This window comes from Solanum verrucosum, unplaced genomic scaffold (genome assembly GCF_900185275.1).
Source record: "Solanum verrucosum unplaced genomic scaffold, falcon-dt-bn FXZP01000306.1, whole genome shotgun sequence".
NCBI lineage: Eukaryota > Viridiplantae > Streptophyta > Magnoliopsida > Solanales > Solanaceae > Solanum > Solanum verrucosum.
In genome coordinates this window covers 1,790,594-1,811,616 of record NW_026020398.1, presented here as the reverse complement: position 1 = coordinate 1,811,616, position 21,023 = coordinate 1,790,594, and the positions used below count along the sequence as shown (strand labels likewise).

Genomic DNA, 21,023 nt, shown 5'->3' with positions numbered 1-21,023 from the left:
ATTCCTTATAGTAACAAAATAAATTACTATTATTTCTTGTCCAAGCAAAACTATATTATAATTGATGAATGTATAGAAAAAACCTAAATGCAAACTCAGCAACTTGAAAAAGCATTAGCTAACCAATATGTGTGTTTCATGTGCCATCAAGTATTAACCATCTCAGATAAATGGATTTGACAATATAGACAAGAATCAAAATAACTATTAAAAATTACATGCACGTTGAGAAGTTTCAATACAATTTTTATTTGAATAAAAAAGTGTTAGTGGAATGTGTAATAATAGTATAGGTTGTAGAGCAATATAGATGTTTGGGATCGTAGCTACAAAATAAGTCCTAACTAAATATATCCAAACAAAAACTTCATAATTTACTACTATTTAATATTAATGTGATGCTTATATATATATATATAGATCATGTCTTCTACATTTTAAATTAGATATTATTTGCAATAATTATAGCTCTTTTTCTCACTAGTTCCTTTAATTTTGGGGGAGAAAAAAGGACAAGAAAAAATTGTTGGGGAAAAGTAGTATGAAACTTCAATAAAAAAATTTTGTTGAATCACACTGTTGTTTTGATGGCTGTCATCCACAGTATTATATTGTGTTGTTAGTTTAAATGCAATATTTTTTATTGTTATATTATTGGAATTTTATCATATTGTATTGTTAAATCTATTTTATATAACAACGAATTAAAGTTCAATTTTATGTAATGATTGATTTAGTGTAGTTAGGGGTGTTCGTGGTTCGATTTGGATCGATTATTGATCAAAACAAAATCAAACCAATCTAGTCGGTTTTTAAAATTTCTAAAACCAAACCAAACCAAATGGAAAAAATAACCATCGGCTTGGGTTATTGTCGGTTTGGTTCAATTTTTCTGGTTTATTTGGTTTGAAAGTAATGATTTTTTTAGGGCGTACATATCTCGATAGACACAAATACCTAGTGCATGAACAATCCACAAAAAAGCTAATGTCGGTTTAGTTAAGCAATACTAGAGTTATCATTACACGAACAAAGTAATTCAATTAAGAGAAAGTGTGACTATTTTATTTGAAGTAGGGTAGGTAAAGACTAAAGTGAATTTTGATGGACGTGGACTTGGAATTGTTATAGTTAGGCTAAAGTATTGGGCTTGAGAAAATGGTAAATTTAAAGACTTAAGTTAATTAAAATATTTATATTTTATTTATGAATAATATATAAATAATTATAAAATTTATAAATCCAATTTATCGGTTCGATTTGGTTATTTTTGCGGTTTTATTTAAAACCAAACCAAATCAAATATCGATTTTTTAATCGATTTGATTTCGGATTGTGGTTCGATTTGATTTTTTAACCATAACTCAATAAATAGTTTATTAATAGTTCATTAGAATTACTCAATAAATCGATTGATTGTAATTTTAGTGATTCTATAAAAAAAATAATCAAGTAATTTCTTTTGCACGAAGATGGATGATACAACTCTTATTAATTTAACAGTTTAGAGTTACTCAATAAATCAACTGATTCTAATTGTGGGACTGACTTAACAAAATAACGTTTTCCTAATAAAAAAAAAGAAAAGAAAAAAGAAAGCACTAGTAAAAATATGGGTACGAAATCCACTATGATCAATAATGGAGATATTCAATGATATATATTATAAGGTGCATGAGCACGATAATCACACGCAAGACCAATCATGTGGAAGATGCTCGCTCATCCAATAAATTCACAACAAAAATCACCTTCTACAGTACAAGCTCAGAACCAAAAAAAAAAGTTACAAATTTTATCGCTAATTAATTATTAAATAACTCGCGATTTTAAACCTATCATGATATTTCTATGACTAGGTAAAATAAGAAATGTAAAATTAATTGTTTTCAAATGAAACATAGTAAAATTATATATATATATATATATATATATATGTCTAAATATTTTTTTTTAATTTATTAATAAGTAAATTGGTATATATATAGTGTTACAATAAGTAGTGTGTCGTCATTTTATTTTTTTCACCTATTGAGTTAGCATTAATTCTTGATCAATACTTGTTTGTGGAGTTGTTGAATATTCAGAATATTCTCTTTGATTAAAGTGATGTTTTTCTGTGGACAGGAAATCAAGTTTATAGTGTTTGGTTATATAAGCCATGTGGGAGTGTATCGGTATAGTTCCATGCACTTAATGTAGTCTATTTTTTTTTCTACTTGGTGTCGGAGTCAATATTAGAGTCCCGACTAAATTTGGATCGCGCACTGCAAGTTATATTTGGGTGTGCGCTCCCAATAAGATTTTTTTCATATCCAGGGCTTGAATCCGAGACCTCTGATTAAGGGTGAAACAGTCCCACCACAACCCATGTTGATAACATAGTCTATGTTATTTTTGTGGTTGTGAATCTATCATAATGTATTTTCTAGTTTTGGAACTTTATTTTTTTGTGTTTTTTTTTTCCCACTATTGATCCAAAGGCTAAAGTTTTCATGGTTTGTTGAATCATTATGTGTTTTGGTTCATCTTCAATTGAATGGTTGGCAATAGCTAAGAAGCGTATCAAGGATTTCGGGATGATGGATGCATATTATGTAAATGTGGATCTAATCGGTTTTACATTTAGCTTCGAATCATTGAAAACAGTTAAAATTTTAAAATTATAGGTCCAAAATTGAAATGCTCAAATAATTAAAACGCCAAAAGTGTTACCAATAACCACTTAGAGAGGTGTTAATCAATTTCAGAAAGAAAAATAATACAAGATAGATATAAAATTTAAATTTATAATCTCAATGAGAGGTGCACTTAATCATCATCGCAGTATATGATACTTTCATTGTGGATTCACACATCTATTATAACGAACCAACAGGACAGACTGGACAATCCCAGGCGCAGTACCAGGGACAAGCAAGTGCCAAATACCTGGACCACAGACCCCAAGGTGAAACCAACTCTACCAAAATCCTTAGCCACTGGATAAAAATTACAGAAGCTGCCAGCCTTATAAATAGGAGAAGGACTCACTAGGAAGGATTATGAAAAAAATTGTCTTTTATTTGCTTAAAATTAGATCTGGAACCTCTTTTTTCTCTTTTTTATTTTTTCTTTGTTTTGCCCTTTGTCATTCCAACAAGAAGAGGAACATGTCCCTCTTTGTGGCCTGTATCAGTTTATCTTTAATCCAAAAAGTCCTCTTGTTACATTTGGTGCTTTCATTGACCCTCCTTCTACCAATGGGTGACGGTGGACACAACATACGTTTGAAGTCTCTTGATGAGGCCGTCAAACACCTACAGGAACAATCAACTTCTCATTCTAAATCTTTTGAATCAAATGCTAAATCATTTGAATCCACTAATGTCACTTTACAGGATATCATGTCTCAACTTGCCTCCCTTCGTGCTTTTTCGTCGGCGCCACCATCAGCACCTCCACCGACGACTGATACCCTATCTTCCTCTGTTCTAGGCGGCTCTTCCATGGCACGACCACCACTACTCTTCCAGCAACCCTTCTCTACTTCTTCCCCTGCACCTCCTCTTAACCCACTTCCTTCAAAACACTTTTTGACATTTCCCCAACACCCATTTTCTACTTTCCGTCCAGATAAGCCAACTCTAATGGATTTGCCCAAGTTCGATAGAACCAACACAGAGAGCTGGGTCTGTTAAGCTCACCAATATTTTGATGCCTATGATCTTTTCAGCGAGCATCGTCTGAATCTTTGCTCCTTCTTCCTTGAGGACGAAGCTCGAGAATGGTATCAATGGATGTATCGAAATCGTCAACTTTGTGGTTGGGAACACTTTCTCAAGTCCCTCGTCACTCGATTTAGATCTAATTCTATGGAGGCACCAAAGGCTTTAGTGTCGAAGCTTCAAATGCAATCATCAGTGGGTGAGTACCTTTCTCAATTTGATAAATTGGCTAATCAAACTTCGGATGTGTCGCCACCGCTAATGAAGCATATTTTTACATCTGGTCTCCATCCAAATATTAAATCTAATGTATTATCTTCGAGGCCCAGTGACCTAAATGATGTCATTAGCCTAGCTTTTTTACAAGAACAAAAAAGAGCAGCCCAATCTAATCTTATGACCCGACCCACTTATTCACACACAAACCTCAATCGTTGTTCTCTTTCTCAGACTTACACTAAAACTCCCACACAAGCTACAACATAATCCCCAACACCAACTGCTTCCATCCTTGTTGTAGGCCGCGTACCCTTAAATAAAACTCACTCTGGCGGAACTACAACGTAAGTGTGACCTCTACCTCTACTTTAATTAGGATGAGAAATACCAAAAGGGTTGCCGTTGTTCATCGCCACGTCAATTTCTCCTCTTGCTTATTGATTATGACCTAGTTGACGCCTTCTCTTCTGATTTATCTCCACCTCCCTCAAACTCTCCACTCCCAGATACTTCACCTGAAAGCCCTTCCTTGTTAACCATCAGTTTTCAAGCTTTATCGGGTGGTCCTTGTCCGTCCACTTTGCGTATCAGATGTATTTCTGTTCAAATCCTCATTGATGGAGATAGCACGCATAACTTTATCCAACCTCGTGCTGTTAAGGCCCTTAAGTTGCTTGTTGAACGTTCCTCTAACTTCTCTATTATGGTTGGCAATGGCCATCAATTACAGTGTTTGGGTGTTATTCATGGTGTTTCGCTCACTATTTAGAGATATTCCTTCACTACGAATTTCTTTGTTATAGATATGTATGGAGCAGATGTAGTCATTGGCGTTGCCTGGCTTGCTACTTTGGGTCCGAGCTTGACGGACTATGTCAATTGTGTTTTTTAGTTTACCTTGGCAGGGACACATCATCGCTGGGTGGGTGACCAGGGCCCTTCCTTGGCCCAAATTAATATGTCTACACTCAGGCATTTAACTCAGACAGATTTCATCTCTTACTTCTTCCTTCTAGATTTGCAATCAACCGCTCCCATAATTACAACCCACTCATCCAACTAATTTATCTGTCCTCTTAAATACATATTCAGATGTTTTTCAACCACCTAAGGCTCTGCCTCTTATCCCAACGGTTGATGAGTTTTTTGATGAATTGAACAAGGCCTTATTTTTCTCTAAATTGGATCTCTTGGAAGGATATCATCAAATTTGTCTTCATCCCCCAAATATTGAAAAAACTGCATTTCTAACTCATAAATGTCATTATGACTCACTGTAATGCCTTTCGGTCTCTCTAATTCACCTTCCACTTTCCAGTCATGAACTCTCTTTTTAAGTCATTCCTTTGTCAATTTGTTCTAGTTTTCTTTGACGATATACTTGTTTATAGTGAGTCTTGGCAGGATCATTTGAGACACCTTAGCTTGATCCTTGATATTCTTCAATAAAATTCATTGGTAGTTAAGCAATCAAAGTGCCAATTCGGCCAATCTTCCATTGCTTACTTGGGTCATATTCTGTCCGTTAAAGGCCTGGAAATCGATCCTGAAAAATTTGCTACAATTGTTTCTTGGCCCTTTCCTTCCACTTTGAAAGAGGTGCGTGGATTTTTGGGATTGACAGGTTATTATCGTTGTTTTGTCAAAAGATATGCGCAATTGGCTTCACCCCTCACGGATCTTTTAAAAAAGAATTTATTTGTGTGGTCAGCAGTTGCTACTCTTGCTTTCACTCATTTGAATGATGCTCTTAGTTTGATGCCAGTGTTGTCCTTATCTAATTTTTCCAAGGATTTGGTTGTGGAAAACGAAGCTTCTGGTATTAGAATTGGTGCAGTTCTTTGCCAAGATAATCATCTCATTGCTTTCTTTAGCCAAAAACTATCTTTTAGTATACAGACTGCTTCAACTTACAATAGTAAAATATTCGCCATAACCCAGGCAATACAAAAATGGCGTCAATATCTACTTAGTCATCGATTTCTCATTTTATCCAAACCCTGGAACAATAACGTTGGCTTAGCAAATTGATTGGTTATGATTTTGAGATTCACTTTCGCTCGGGCAAGTTAAACTCAGCTGCGTATGCCTTATCTAGAGTTCCTGCAATATTCACCTTGTCCTTGGTCATCACAAAACTAGTTTTGATGGATAAGCTAAAGGCTATGAACAAATCTCATGATGAGTTTTTGGCTCTCCAACAAAAATTATTGCAGGACCCTGCATCTATGCCTAAATTCTCTTTTAAGCAAGACCTTTTTTTATTACACAATCGTTTGATTATTCCACATGATCAGTCTCTGCGTAAAATGCTTTTGGAGGAATTTCATTCTTCTAAAATTGGAGGTCACGCAGGCATCTTACGTACCTTTCATAGGCTCTCTTCCAATTTTCACAGGGTGGGTATGCGATGCAATGTCAAAAACTTCCTTTCAGAATGTCAGGTTTGTCAACAAATGAAGTATTTAAACCTCAAAGCAGCGGGATTACTTTTCCCTCTTCCGATCCCCTTTGCAGTTTTTGATAATATTTCCATGGACTTTATTACAGGCCTTCCTCCATCTCATGGGCATACTGTAATTTTGGTTATTGTTGATCGTCTATCCAAGTATGAACACTTTATGGGTATGTCTGCTAATTTTACAAGTCAAAAGGTGGCGGAAGTTTTTATTTAGGAGTTTGTGCGCCTACATGGTTTCCCTACCAAGATTGTATATGATCATGACCCTATATTCATCTCTGAATTTTGGACTTAAATCAACAAGCTTCAGGGTATTCTTTTGGCAAAAAGTTCAGCTTATCACCTGCAGTCCGACGGTCAAGCGGAGTCATTGAACAAGTGCCTCGAGATGTATTTCTGTTACTTTGCTACTGATGCTCCCTCCACATGGGTTCCTCTCTTACCTTGGGCAGAATTTTGGTGTAATACTTCATATCAACACAGCTCCAAGATGACTCCTATTGTCTGTGCTTCTCTACGTCAACGAGATGAAACCTTGGATGTGTTGAAATCCAACTTGTCGCAAGCCCAAGGAAGAATTTAAATACAGGCCGATAAAGGTCGCAGAGAGGTATTCTTTGACATATGTGATTGGGTTTATGTGCGTTTGCATCGCTATAGACAGCTTTCAATTCACCTCCAACGCCATTCTAAATTGAGCAGACGTTTCTTTGGCCCATTTCAGATCATTAAACGCATTGGTAGCGTTGCTTATAAGCTTGATTGTTGACACCCAATTTTGACCCTTCCAGTAGAAATTAATTGTTGAGCTTCTTAGATTGCAAATGATTTAGAATAATTAGTTTATAAAATATTTTCCAAGTTTTGAAGTTATTTTAGTCATTTTTATAATATTTAAATAACATGTAGTTCTTATATATTTATTAACACATTTTATAAATATTTGAAAATCGTATCAAAAAGATTTTATTTCTTTTAGCTAAGTATTTTATTAATTTAGTTTAGTTTAAATCATAATTACGATTTTGAATTGATTAGTTTGTATTTAAACTAATTACGTTATAATTAAGTTAATTATTTTATTTTCGTTGAAGTTAAGAAACTCATTAATTAGTTCATATTTAATTTGTCTTGTTTAAGTTTTGACCAAATTCATCAAAATTCAATTTGGTTACATTTGAAAGTTATTTGGGCCATTGTTAATTGCAATTTAAGTCAAAACCTATCAATTGGCTTCGACCTTTTTAAAGGACCAAAGTTTGGGCTTCTTTTCGTCCAGCCCAGCACTCAGTAACAGCCCACTCTTAATTTCCTATTCCCTAATTCTTAGCGCCAGTCAACCCACTAAAAACCAGAAACCAACTCAATTTCCCCCTTTCTCGTCCAGTCCAACTACGCTCGACCTGGCCCAATTTCGATTAGCAAAAGAAACCCAACAACAACGGCATCAACGCAAATATCAGGCGACGTGAAAATACAAGCAAGCTGCGTCAATTCTGTCAACAATTCACGCCTATAACATTCAGAAAGAAGGAATTTCAAGATGTCAAAATTCACAGGAGGTACACGGCGAGTACAGGACAGATTCACGCCTTGGACGCGTACTGGCAGTACGCTGCGTTCTTTATCTTCTTCCTCCAGCGTCTCTCACCGTGTTGTACGATCGCAACAGCAAAAAGCACCTGCCAACCGCGTCTCAATGTTTGTAGTCACAAGATGAAGACACGTCGGCATTCAAGGACGATCGAGTCGATCCAAGACGTTCATCTCCCCTTTCCTCTTCCGAAATTGGTTGCAATTTCAGAAAAAAAGTGTCTCCTAAATGGTGAAATATTTTCGAGTTTGAATTCGAAATGAGTTCATCTCTTTTCCCCATCTTCGAACCCTAGTTTCCCTCTATAAATTCCCCATTTTCTTCATTGTGTGGGGTTTGGGAGAAAATATTGAAAAGTAGCGAGACAGAAAAAGAAAAATTGAGGTTTCATATTTAAGAAAGTCGAATATGGTCTTCTAGTCTGAAGTTCTTGAAGGGGTCTGTGTTTGAAATCGATTCAGACATTTGTTTGAAATTCTCGAAATTCTTCTTTGGTGTGAAGTTGTTGCGCATTTTAGCTCGTTGTTGTCTCGTTTGCTGCCTCGAAAAAGGTAAGCTCCTTTTTAATCTTAACTCGCTTGATTGATTATTTTGTTTCTTGAACTGAAGTGTTTCATTAATTCTTCTTCTTCTTTCTCGTTTATTTCTGTCCTCCGTGACTTATTACTGATTGTCTAATGGAAGTTTGTTTGGTTTCGGATGGAGTATTTTAGTTGATTAATATATGAATTGTGTCCTTCATGTGAGCTAATCGTCTTTGTATATTTTTTTGTGGAGTTTGTGAGTGGTTCAATGAGCTTATTGATTTTGTTTTTTGAAGTTAAAATGTTGTTTGTTTACTGTTGGGTTTGTCCATTAAGTATTTCGAGTATTGTCATGTTGTAATCTTTTAGAACTGGTTATTTGAGAACATGATCTAAATATGTATGTGTGGGCAGCGTGTGTGCTGAAGCTGTTTTCTAGCATAAAAATGTTATTGTTCTTGTCTTTTTTCGAGTCTTCATAGCAATATTTCATTTAGTTTTCCAACTGTTCTGCTCGTCTTAGTTTTCTTTTGGTCGTTAGGAATGTCACGACCCGAGAGCACCCTATAGTCGTAACCGGCGTATTCGACCTCGAAGAGGTCAAATACAAACCTCATGGATTATTCATTAAAATACGATACAAAAAAAATATATAGGAGAAATTTAAAGCTTCATTTACATTCGAAAGAACACCTTTTAAATAAAAAGCAAGCGGAATACTTTGTAGACTTTATCCAAGATGTCTCAAAACCATCTAATACTTGGATACAACAATGGGACTAAGCTCACTCAAAACTATAACAAAACTACAAGACATAAAGGAACATGGTGATTATTGTCGTCGAATATATGAGGACTCGCCAAGTCTTCATCTTCAAACATCTTAGAAACCTATCCGTCTACCATGGAATATCAACATCTCCAAATCCCCACACTTTAGTCAAAATGGAAAGAAATGGGTTAGTACAATTAAGTACTAAGTTGAAAGTCATGTCTTATGCCATTTTAGTAAAACTTCATGAATATTGACATATTATAGAACATAACCAACATATAAGACATTAACCACATTATAGACATACTCAACATTTTCACCACGTAACTCATTTTATCATCCAAGAACCCTTATCTAAAGTTACCCTAAGACACACTTGAGTGAGACATGAAGTGGTCACCCATACAACCTCTTCATACACACCTAAGTGTTCCTCCAGGCTACTATAGACGAGAACCATCATGCTTCAAGGTAGCATACTAAGTAACTCACTTCATTAACATAAGTTATTCATTCAACAAGTCATTTAGACAATAAGTCAACATTCTTCTTTAAAGTCATTTAGGACACATTCATGCATTTAGGGGACTTCACACTATAGTCATATAGACTTAGGAAACTCATTTTGGCACCTTCAAAGCCTACTTGTGACATGTGTAGATAGCATCCCATACTACTATCTACACGTTGTAGAACCTATCAAGTAATTAGAGTTCACACTAAGGATATCAAGTTTTACATTTAAAGATCCAAGTGTCAAGAATGCTCATAGCACAAATTTCCAAGAGATTCAATAACAAGGTTCGCCCAATATATACATCATGTCATCACACCAAGCAATAACAAGTATCAAGAAGGCCCGATGCCCGGTATAAAAAAGGGTCAAAGCCCAATATTTAAGAGAATCAAGAACCATATTAAAAATGGTTTTCTAATTCGTACTTAAAATGAACAACTTTCATTCATAAGACGAACTAAAAATCTAGAGTCAAGATGGCAAGTGATCCGAATCAAGAGGCATGCCAAGAGTGACAAAGTCACAACCACAAGAAGGATAAGGTCCCAACAAGAGTGTCAGGTGATCAAACAGTTCGTACAAGTGGGCGAGTTACACGAGCGTCTTTAACGTCTTAAAGGATACCAACATGACAATGCAAAGTGACAAGACGTAGCCAAGGTACCAAGATCAACTTTCAAATATTTCTGCAGTTAAAAGAGTGCAAGTACAAGTTTATACACAAACTCAATGCATTAGCAAAGAACCAGTCCAACACAACTTTGCGAGTTCAGACCGTAAACCAACCAACGTTACAAGGTCCTCAACTTGTTCACGAGTATATACAACCTTAAAAATACAATTAAATAACTTTTTTAACTTCTATTAGCTCAGTAATGTTGACGTAAAATAGGATCATCATCACAAGTAAGCCTAGCATGTACAACTACAACAATGCTCCCAAAATAGTGAATCTGTCCAGCTTGGTACCTCAAGTCGCAAGTTAGATTTGGAAAGAAAAACGGCAAAACTAAACTTTATAACCTTCATGAAAGATGTAGGTACATATCTAAAGGTTGCAAATAAACAAGAATCACCGCAAAATATATTTTGTACAAAAAAATATATTCAAAACACTACAGCTGATCATATAGGATTTCAATTTCCGAAATCTGGGCAGAACTTGCCCTATGTTGCGTCCCATATTTCGTGTCCATAACAGTTAAGTTAGAGTTTTACATAAACATAAGAGTTGTAGGTATATGAGTTAGCTTTCCAAATCATATTTATTCATTGTAAACGAAGTTCTAGAGAACAAGATATGCATAAATTACCAAATACTACCCAGCTCAAAAACAGAGTTCATCACTTACATATGAAAGGAATGCCATAGCCTATCAATTTATATTCAACATAGCTTTTCATTTATCAAGAAGAGCACCTAAGTCTACCAAGTCAAGAGATGACATTCAACAATATAAAGCACTTCACATTCCATCATCTTCATTCATAAGTGTTAAGAGAGAACATACTTTTAATCACAATACAATAATACTTTATTCAAGCTCACATTGGGATCACATGAACACATTTATATTCATAACATGATTACCTTTACTTTATTAGATTCTCATTCAAATCCTTTACATCACATTCACATATATGATATCATGTCAACAATTCAATTTCTCATATAATGCCTTCAAGGCCATAATCATAATACATTCAATAAGTAAACACATTCACCATAAGTGGATCACACATCAATCTATCACAATTCTATATCAATTCTACATTAACAATGAAGTTAGGTCAACTTACCCTTTTCCAAAGGCACAATCACCATTCCTCAATTCTTGAACAATTCTCAATAGATAAACATAGATAATAATAGAAATCAACTACTCAACTCAACCTAAGCATTTTCCATCATCATTCAATCATAAACATTCAACCCACTTCATAAGCCAAATTTAGGAAACTTGGAAACACATGGGTTCATTGACTTTTCTTTCTTAAAACCATCAATAAACATCAACAATAACATAAATCATCATTAAAAATAATTTAATGCAAGAACTCATGCTAGAATCGAAATTAGGACTTTATTGAGTTTTTGAAGAACTTTCAAAACACTTTGATTTAGCTCCTTGAATGGACAAGGAATCAAGGATAAAGGATCCTCATACCTTAACCTTCATGAATCCCACGAAAATTGAAGAAGAAACACCATGAAATCCTCAACCCTATCTCCCACTTCATCTTCTTCTTTGAGTTTGAGAGAAATATAGAGAGATGGAAGACTTTGGGATTTTGATTTTTGGAAAAGAGAGTAAATGACTTGTTAAAAGACTTAAAACCTTATATAAATCATTTAATTAACTCCTAACCGACCCCCTAAGCCCTTAATCTAATAACTAATTAATTCTCAAAGCCCCAACTAAAAATTAAAATGTCAAAAACTGGCAGCATCTACGTACCCCAAATCTCTTTGAACTAAACTCAAAAAGCCGATTTACATTATTTAATCAAGTCACCAACTTCAATACACATGTGAGGCTCTAGTTCTTTCTATTTCATTTTTAGGGTCATTACAGGTAATATGTAATATCGTGTTGTATGAGATATCGTTTTCTTTGTTTTTTCACCACAAGTTGGAAGAATGAAGCAACACATCAATATTTCGAGTTCACTTAGTATTCTATAATTGTTGTTTCGAATTTGTAGTCGATTGTGTCAATCATGTTAATTTCTTTTCGTGCTCTGTCTATTCGAAGTTCATCTCGTATGTGGTAAGTGGGTCAAATATCATATTTGGTTTGAGTTAAAAAAGTAAAAAAATTCGAATACAATGGTATCCTATTCTTGTATGTGCCCTTAAGCATGCGTTGTTTCTTTTCCTCTCTTCTGATGGTCTGTTGATTGATTCTCATGTCAGAAAGATTATAGTCTTAAGGTTGAGTTTTAATTCATTCTCGTTTGGTTTTAAATGCATGATTCGGTGTGTGAAAATTGTGCTGAAGCTTAATATAGTTTTATGTTTGCCTATGCCTACTCTTTTCCTTCATTTGAAGTTGTGAAAAATGCTAAAATCCCTCCCTTATTCATGTCTGAAAGTTCTGCAAAACAGTAGCATTTTGCTAATATAGTTTACTGATTTGTCATGTTCAAATGCTCAAGATTATTCTATTGATACGTAGTTTCATTATTGCCTTTGTGTAAATTTGTATTGCTTTTTAAACTTAATGGCATCAATTATAACGGTTTGCTCCATTTCTTGATTGACAATGGCCTCCTTGACCCTATATTTGTCTAAGTAAATATGACTAAATCCTCTTCATTTGATCACTATTAATTTAATTGTTTGTTTACCACCATCTTGTAGTATTTTATTTTATCATGTGAGTTTCGTTTCATCTTAAGTAAATATTTTTTAAGTATTGTATGCATTCCTTGTCATATTTGTATAACATTGGCATTGAACTAATCACATGCCTATTTTGTCTTATTTCTTTTTCATGTGTCTTGGTTGTATTATATAGGTTTAATGTATGCTTCATTACTAGTTTCTATCTTGTTTTGTTCTTTTTCTATGTGTGAATCGGCTCCTCCCAAGTCCTTGGAGACTCCTTTTCCTTGCATTCCGGTGATTGGGCCTTAGAGGACTGATTCTATTTTTTTTATCGAGCCAACTGGGTCTTGAAACGACGAACAGGGCAGAAGAGTGATACAGGGGCTGAAACATTGAATTTTAGGTGTTCGAAAAGCCCAAAGAAGGGGTTGTATACACTGATATACCCATTGTATACATGGGTATACAGTTAAAAATATAATATACAGGTTCAAACGTGGAAGTACAAGGTGAAAAAATACAGAAAATACAAAGTCAGAATAGAAATACAGGTCCGAAAGTCTGAGAATTGGCGGTATACATGGTGTATACATCAAGTATACACTTGGTATATATCATTACAAATGAGAATGAAAAGGGGCCAAAAAGCCCAAGGAATTTTTCAACAGGTGTAAAAATAGGCAAGACCCATTTTGGGATCATTTTTAGATATAGGACAGGGAAATGAATCTGGGCCCACCAGATTTGAGGATTTTGGCAAATTGGCCCAAGTTCAATTCTCTCTCTTTTTTCCTCTTTATTTACTTCTTATTGTATTGACTAACATTTTTGGTTTAAGTTAATTAATTCCTCGAAGATAGTCGTTTCTCTTTATATTCAAAAGTTAAAATATTTATTTTTTCTTATATATATAACTTATTTATTACTTAGCTCTATTTTATCATTAGACTCGTCAACTCTTAAGTTACTTCCCTTTAGAATGATCCCTTTTAGTTTATTTCCCTTAAAATAACTAATTAGAAAAATAATAGTAATAAGTAAATAAATATAAATGAATTTCCTTTACTTAGTTAAAATTTAGAAACTTTATTTGAAAAGTCATTTTAGTCAAATCGCCGGTCAACCGCAAGTTAGCGGGCATTTCGAGGGCCAACACCTTCTCGGGATGTACATTGAACTCGAACCCTTATTTTGAATTGATTTTAATATGTTTAAATCTGTTGAAAATTTTATAAGTTTTCTTAATTTCTAAAAATTAAGTGGCGACTCTGTTCTTTTGGAAATTCGATTTCTCTTAAAATCATAAGTATTAATCGATTTCTCAAAAACCTAGTCATTTTTCTTTTATTTATATTTCCAAGTAAAACATTGATCTCCCTGCAACTTCCCGCATTCATCTAGTGTTTCATGTCTCGGTGCTTCGAAAATGTATAGGCAAATTTGCTAATCAGGTCAAACCTATTGATCTATTGGACCAAACTTCCTCTTTGACACTTACTCCTGATGACATTCTTCGCACCAGGACTATATCGAGAGGAGCACATCAGGTGCATCAGTGTCTTGTCAAATGGGTGGGTTTACCAATTGAAGATGCTACTTGGGAAGACTATAGCAATCTCTTGAAGCAATTTCCTCATCTGAACCTTGAGGACAAAGTTCGGCTTCATGGGGGCGGCAGTGTAATGAACCAGCAGGACAGACTGGACAATCCCAGGCGCAGTACCAGGGACAAGCAAGTGCCAAAATACCTGGACCACTATGTGGTCTCAGACCCCAAGGTGAAACCAACTCTGCCAAAATCCTTAGCCACTGGATAAGAATTACAGAAGTTGCAGGCCTTATAAATAGGAGAAGAACTCACTAGGAAGGATTATGGAAAAACTTGTCTTTCTTTTATTTGCTTAGAATTAGATCTGGAACCTCTCTTTTCTCTTTTCTCTTTTCTCTTTTCTCTTTGTTTTGCCCTTTGTCATTCCAACAAGAGAGGAACATGTCCCTCTTTGTGGCCTGCATCAGTTTATCTTTAATCCAAAAAGTCCTCTTGTTACATCTATGTTTAACAAAAAAAAATTAAAAATATAACACTACTATATATGATTTCAGGAGAGGAGCGTGGGTTCACGTGAACCCAGTGACCCCTCCTGCATACGCCTGGCAATTGGGTCGGATCAATTCATAAGAGGTATAATTTTTTTTAAAATTAAATTGGTTGGAAAAAGTTATTAATTAGGTTGGGTCGATTTATTCATAAGGGGTACGGTTAATTAGTCCGTTAGTTCATAAATTTGTTCTTCAAAATCATAGACCAATTAATAGACTATTGTCCATGCCCTTTTGTGTAGAAAGTTTTTATTTAATTAAATAGCAAGCTAAAATTCACCTTAATTAGACTGAAATTCTCAAATTCATTTAAAGTTCCATCACATTGGGTGATCAGAATAAGTAAACTTAAAAGTGAGAGAATCAAATGTAAATATCATATAGTGGAATGACGTCAAAGCTTAATTCTATGTACCACCCACTCTACTCTGTCGATATTTTATCACAATGCCGAAAGGTAGAATTTCAAATCTTTTATGAAAAGAATATCATATAATCGATTTACTATTAAAAACATTAACCCAAAAAGGAATATTGTGGTATTCTAACAATAATATTATCTCTTCTGCCTGAATTATGTAATAAGAAAAATAAGTAAATTTTGTTTTATAGCTTTTAAAACTCTTTCAGAAAAAGTTTGTAAGTCCAACTTTTGTTCTCTTTTAAGGCTTACAAGGCTGTTTCTTTAGTAAAAATCCTGAATTGATAAAATTAATTCATGCTTCATTAGATTTTTTGGTTAATCAGTTGGAAAAGAAATTTTATAGAAAACTTTTTTTTAGTGAATCTGACACTTGCGTGAATTTGAATTAGTTAAGGCTCCAAATTAGTGATATCCAATATCAATGGCGAAGTTAGAAATTTATTACGAAATTATATTTTGACTTTTGAAGACCTCACTGGATTTGACTTAAGCACGTATAGGAACCAATAGCTAACAATGATTTTCTATAGACCATTGACTGTAACATAATATTTAAGCCCAAAACTCAATTTTCAAAGTCGAATGAAATTCAAGTGGTCCTTTTTCCATCCTCATATTTCAATTCCACGCGCAAAATTTAATTTTGTCATCTAAAATATGTCATGACACAGAATGTTATATTAAAAAGGTATTGTCGAAAAAGAAAAAAATATATTCTTTAAAAAACAAGCTAAAAAAAAAAAAGTAAAACAAACGGAAAAAAAAGTACTTAATTATACCATAATCTGTGTGGAGTCATGTAGAGACGGGAGGGAATCCAGGCGGTAGGCGCAGGATCACGGAAAATTCAATAGTGTTTGCTTAAATTTTATATATTTATTGAAATATTTACTAAATATTTAACTCATAAACTTTAAAATTTTGACGCGACATTGAAGCAAAAAGATATTCATCCAATGTAAGTCCCAAATTCAGTTCACTCTCCACCATTTAAAGTGCACCAAATACAACATCAGAAAGGGACAATCATTATCTTAATTATTAAACTTGTAAAAATTTAGTGTATGAGCAACATACATCATTTATATCTTGAAAATTTTAAACACATGAAAAATGCTCTAGTCTATTTCTAATTAGGGGTGGAAGGAGAATGACAAAGAGAAAGAGAGTTATTTCTTTCCATGCTTTTTTTTTTTTTGTGGTTGATAAGCTTCAATGAGGGTCGATTCTCAGATTGTCACTTAACTAGTAATTATTATATTAAAAAGTCACATTTCTTTTTTATTTCAATACTTTTTAACAAATAGATTGATTTTGTGAGATAATAACTACTAGTCAAATGACTATATGAAAAATCAACTGTGACAAAAAAAAAAGGTGGCTTATAAAAATATATGGCTGTCTTTAACTCATGAATGTGTGTGAATATTATTATTATTATTAGTTTTATTTTAAAAATATATACGTTTGTGAGAGATCGATATTGACTAAAATACAAAGAAAATTAACAATTTATGAGAAATATAAAGTCTTAAACCCACAGTGGTCTCCAAACTTAAACCTTCTTATAAGTCTAATTATTTAGGGTAATATACTTCTATATAACAACAATAACAATATATTTGCCCAATGAAATTTCACAAATAAAGTTTAGAGAATGTAGAATATATACGAATCTTACCATTACATTGCGAAGATAGAGATGATGATTTTCGAAAGACAAAGGTAGAATATACACATATCTTACTATTACATCGCAAAGATAGAGATGATGGTTTTCGAAAAACGAAGGTTTAGAAAAAGTAGAATATACATACACATATTAAGCCGTTACATCGCAAAGATAGAGATGATGATTTTCAAAAGACGAAGGTAGAATATACGCAGATCTTATCGTTACATCGCAACCAAAAGTGATATTCTTCCTAAAAATAAATAAGAATAAAATGTCTGAGCCCGGGTTCGAACCGGGGACCTCTAGTGTGTGAGACTAGCGTGATAACCGACTACACCACCCAGACAAGCTATTGTGATTTTGTTGTCGAATCATGCAGACCACTGTAATTATATTTGTGTCTAATATATCTAAGTCTAATAATAAAAGCAAGAAGTTAAATATAGTTTCTAATGTCTTAATTTCACTATTCATAAGCATATAATATAATTTCTTTTCTGGTTTCAACTAGTACTAATATTCTGATTCTCAAATTTACATATACTTCAAGTTTGGGAAGAATTTAAAAAATAACATTGAATGAGATTTGGCTTCACAAATTTTAGTTTCTTCCCTTATTTGTACTCTATATATAACACAATTCTATCTTCTATTTAGTCTCTTGAATGTATAAGATTATTTCAGGTTTAGTCAAATTCTAGCTTTAAGTTAACCAATAAGGATGTTAATGTACTTGCCTTGTTACATGCATGTTGATAATTGATACATGTTGGTTAATTTAGATGTATTTATTGAGATATGATGGTGAGGCCTGAAAGTGCACAATTTGAAACATCAATAAAACCCAAATGACTTACTCTACAAAGCCCAAATAACTATGTGCGCATCTTTTACTTATTTCAAAAGGAAAAAACTACTATCTTATTATACAAACATTCCTACCATAAATACTAACTCATTCTATAGTTTGAAAAAGCTACATATTATCTCACTAATGAATAATTTCAGATTTAATTTAATTTTAAGTCAGATAACCACTCCTTCATATTTCAAGTCAGATACTAGTCTCATGTATCTTTAATACTAAATACATTCTTAAATGCATATACCTAGGGAGAGACGCGAGCCAAAGAAAGAGAGAGGCGAGTTAGAGAGTCAATATGCATTTTTTGATACTAGATACATTCTATATATATATATATACACACACACACACACACACATTGGGATAGAGACGAGAGAGTGAGGAGAGAGGCAAGCGAAGGAGTCAGTGTATCCTATATACATACGAATCACGCCTATATATATATATAGTGTATCTGAAATAAATTACACTTAATTTAACTCGCATGTATTCGAGATACATGTATCTGAGCACGCCAAATACATATACCTGGCGAAGTAAATGTGGTACGGAAGGTAATTTCAAAAACAAAAGTGAAGGCACTTAATTAGACTCTCAACTAGTGCAATTTGTGTTGATTTGCTCTTTCAATAAAGCCAGAAGTGCTCTAAAACTCACTGTATAAGAGGTTAGAGGGATTTACAATAATGACCTTGAAAATGAGTGGTCTTGAATTTTTTATTTCGGTTGCCCTATGGACAAATAAATTTTGCTCCATGAACAATATTTTTTATCTTGAAGATTTGTTGAAAGGACGATTGGGGTTCCTTGTAGTCTTGCTTCATTTTAAGAAGGGCAAATGGTCAAATATACCCCTGTAATATTGGAAATAGTTTAAATATACCTTTCGTTATATTTTCGGGTTAAATATACCTCTCCTGTTATACGTTTGGTCTAAATATACCATTCACATCATATTTTGGTAGTGATTTACCCTTACATCTAACTGATCGGGACACATGGACAGCTAAGATTAAAAGAATCCATTCAATTTAAAATAGACGCAATTATGATATAACCCGCCCCGCCCCGCTAACATAACTCGATCTAATCAATTATATTGACCTATCCAATTCAGTCTTCAAACAAAGAAAACCTAGTGCATGATTGAAGTTCTCTGTGGTATACTGTTGTTAACACATCCTTCTTTCCCAGTTTGTCTCATTTATTAAGCTCTAAAATCTCATTTCCTAATGATGCTAGAAAATTAAATGCTGCAAACCAAAAGCTTGGTTAACTTCATTAATAAGATAGCTGCCAACTAAAGTGTTCCTTACTGAATTTTTATATTAACTCGTGAATCAAATTTGTACTGAAAAGTGGTTTCTCTCAACAATCGATTAACCATCAAATTAATGGCTAGCTAAAAATTACTTCAATGTTTTGTAATTTTCCATTAAACAAAGAAGTTTTCTTCAATGTTCTGTTATTCTTCTTTGAAGATTGAATTGGGTGGTCAATATAATTAATTAGATTGGGTTATGTTATTAGGATGGGTGGGTTGTATCACAATTGGGTCTATTTAAAATTGAATGGATTCTTTTAATCTTAGTCATTCACGTGTCCCTCAGTTAAATATAAGGGTAAATCAGTACCAAAGTATGATGTGAGGGGTATATTTAGCCCAAAAGTATAACAAGAGGGGTATATTTAGCCCGAAAATATAACGAAGGATATATTTAAACTATTTCCAATAGTACAGGGGCATATTTGACCCTTTGCCCTTTTAAGAATATCCCAAAACAGTCATATTCTCATTTTCGTCAATTATTTCTTCTTAGATAACTATTTAGTATATAACCGTCTCAGACAATTTAAGGACCTCTTAAATCACGTAGGAAACACATTTCCCTTTAATAGGGTGGAGTATACAGTGTGAACCCACATTAGTCTAGGCCTCAAAACTTATACAGAACACTGGATAAGAAAAAAAAATGTCATTTTAGCAAAAGTACTTGTAAGAAAGTAATCAAATTCCTCATGCATTTACATGAAATCAATAAAATTATATACTATTTGAATAAAAAAAATGACACCTTCATCAAAGGAATTAAAAATAGCAAACGAGCGAGAGAGTCAGTGTATCTCATATACATATGAACCTCGCCTACATATATAGTATATCTGAAATAAATTACACTTAATTTGACTCGCATGTATCCGAAATACATGTATCTGAGTGCGCCAGATTATACATGCACCTGACGAAGTAAATGTGGTACGGAAGGTAATTACAAAAACGAAAGTGAAGGCACGTAATAATTAGGCTCTCAACTAATGCGTTTGTGTTGTTTCGTGCTTTCAATAAAGCCTGAAGTGCTTTGAAGGCCACTCTATAAGAGTTTAGGGTGATTTACAATACTGGCCTTGAAAATGAATAGTCTTGAATTTTTTATTTCGGTTGTCCAATAGACAAATAAATTTTGCTCCATGGACAATATTTTTTACTTTGGATCTTGAAGATTTGGCCATAGGACGATTGGGGTTCATTTTAGTCTCGCTTCATTTTATGAATATCCGGAAACAGTCATATTCTCATTTTCGCCGACTGTTTCTTTTTAGACAACTATTTAGTATATAACCGTCTTTTACAATTTCATGACCTCTTAAACCACGTCGGCAATAAATTTCCCTTTAATAAGGCGAAGTATACCGTGCAAACCCACATTAATCGAGACCTCAAAACTAATACAGACTCGATGAGAAAAAAAACCCTGTCACTTTAGCAAAAGCACTTGTACTAAAGTAATCAAATTCTTCATACATTTACATCAAATCAATAAAATTATATA

The 21,023-nt window shown here is 33.7% G+C and overlaps 1 non-coding gene across 1 annotated transcript; it reads right to left on the bottom strand.

The window, feature by feature from the left end:
• Positions 1-17,599: 17,599 nt before the first annotated feature.
• Positions 17,600-17,673, bottom strand: TRNAV-CAC (transfer RNA valine (anticodon CAC)). Its single transcript has one exon. It is a non-coding gene; the product is annotated as a tRNA-Val (tRNA).
• Positions 17,674-21,023: the final 3,350 nt, after the last annotated feature.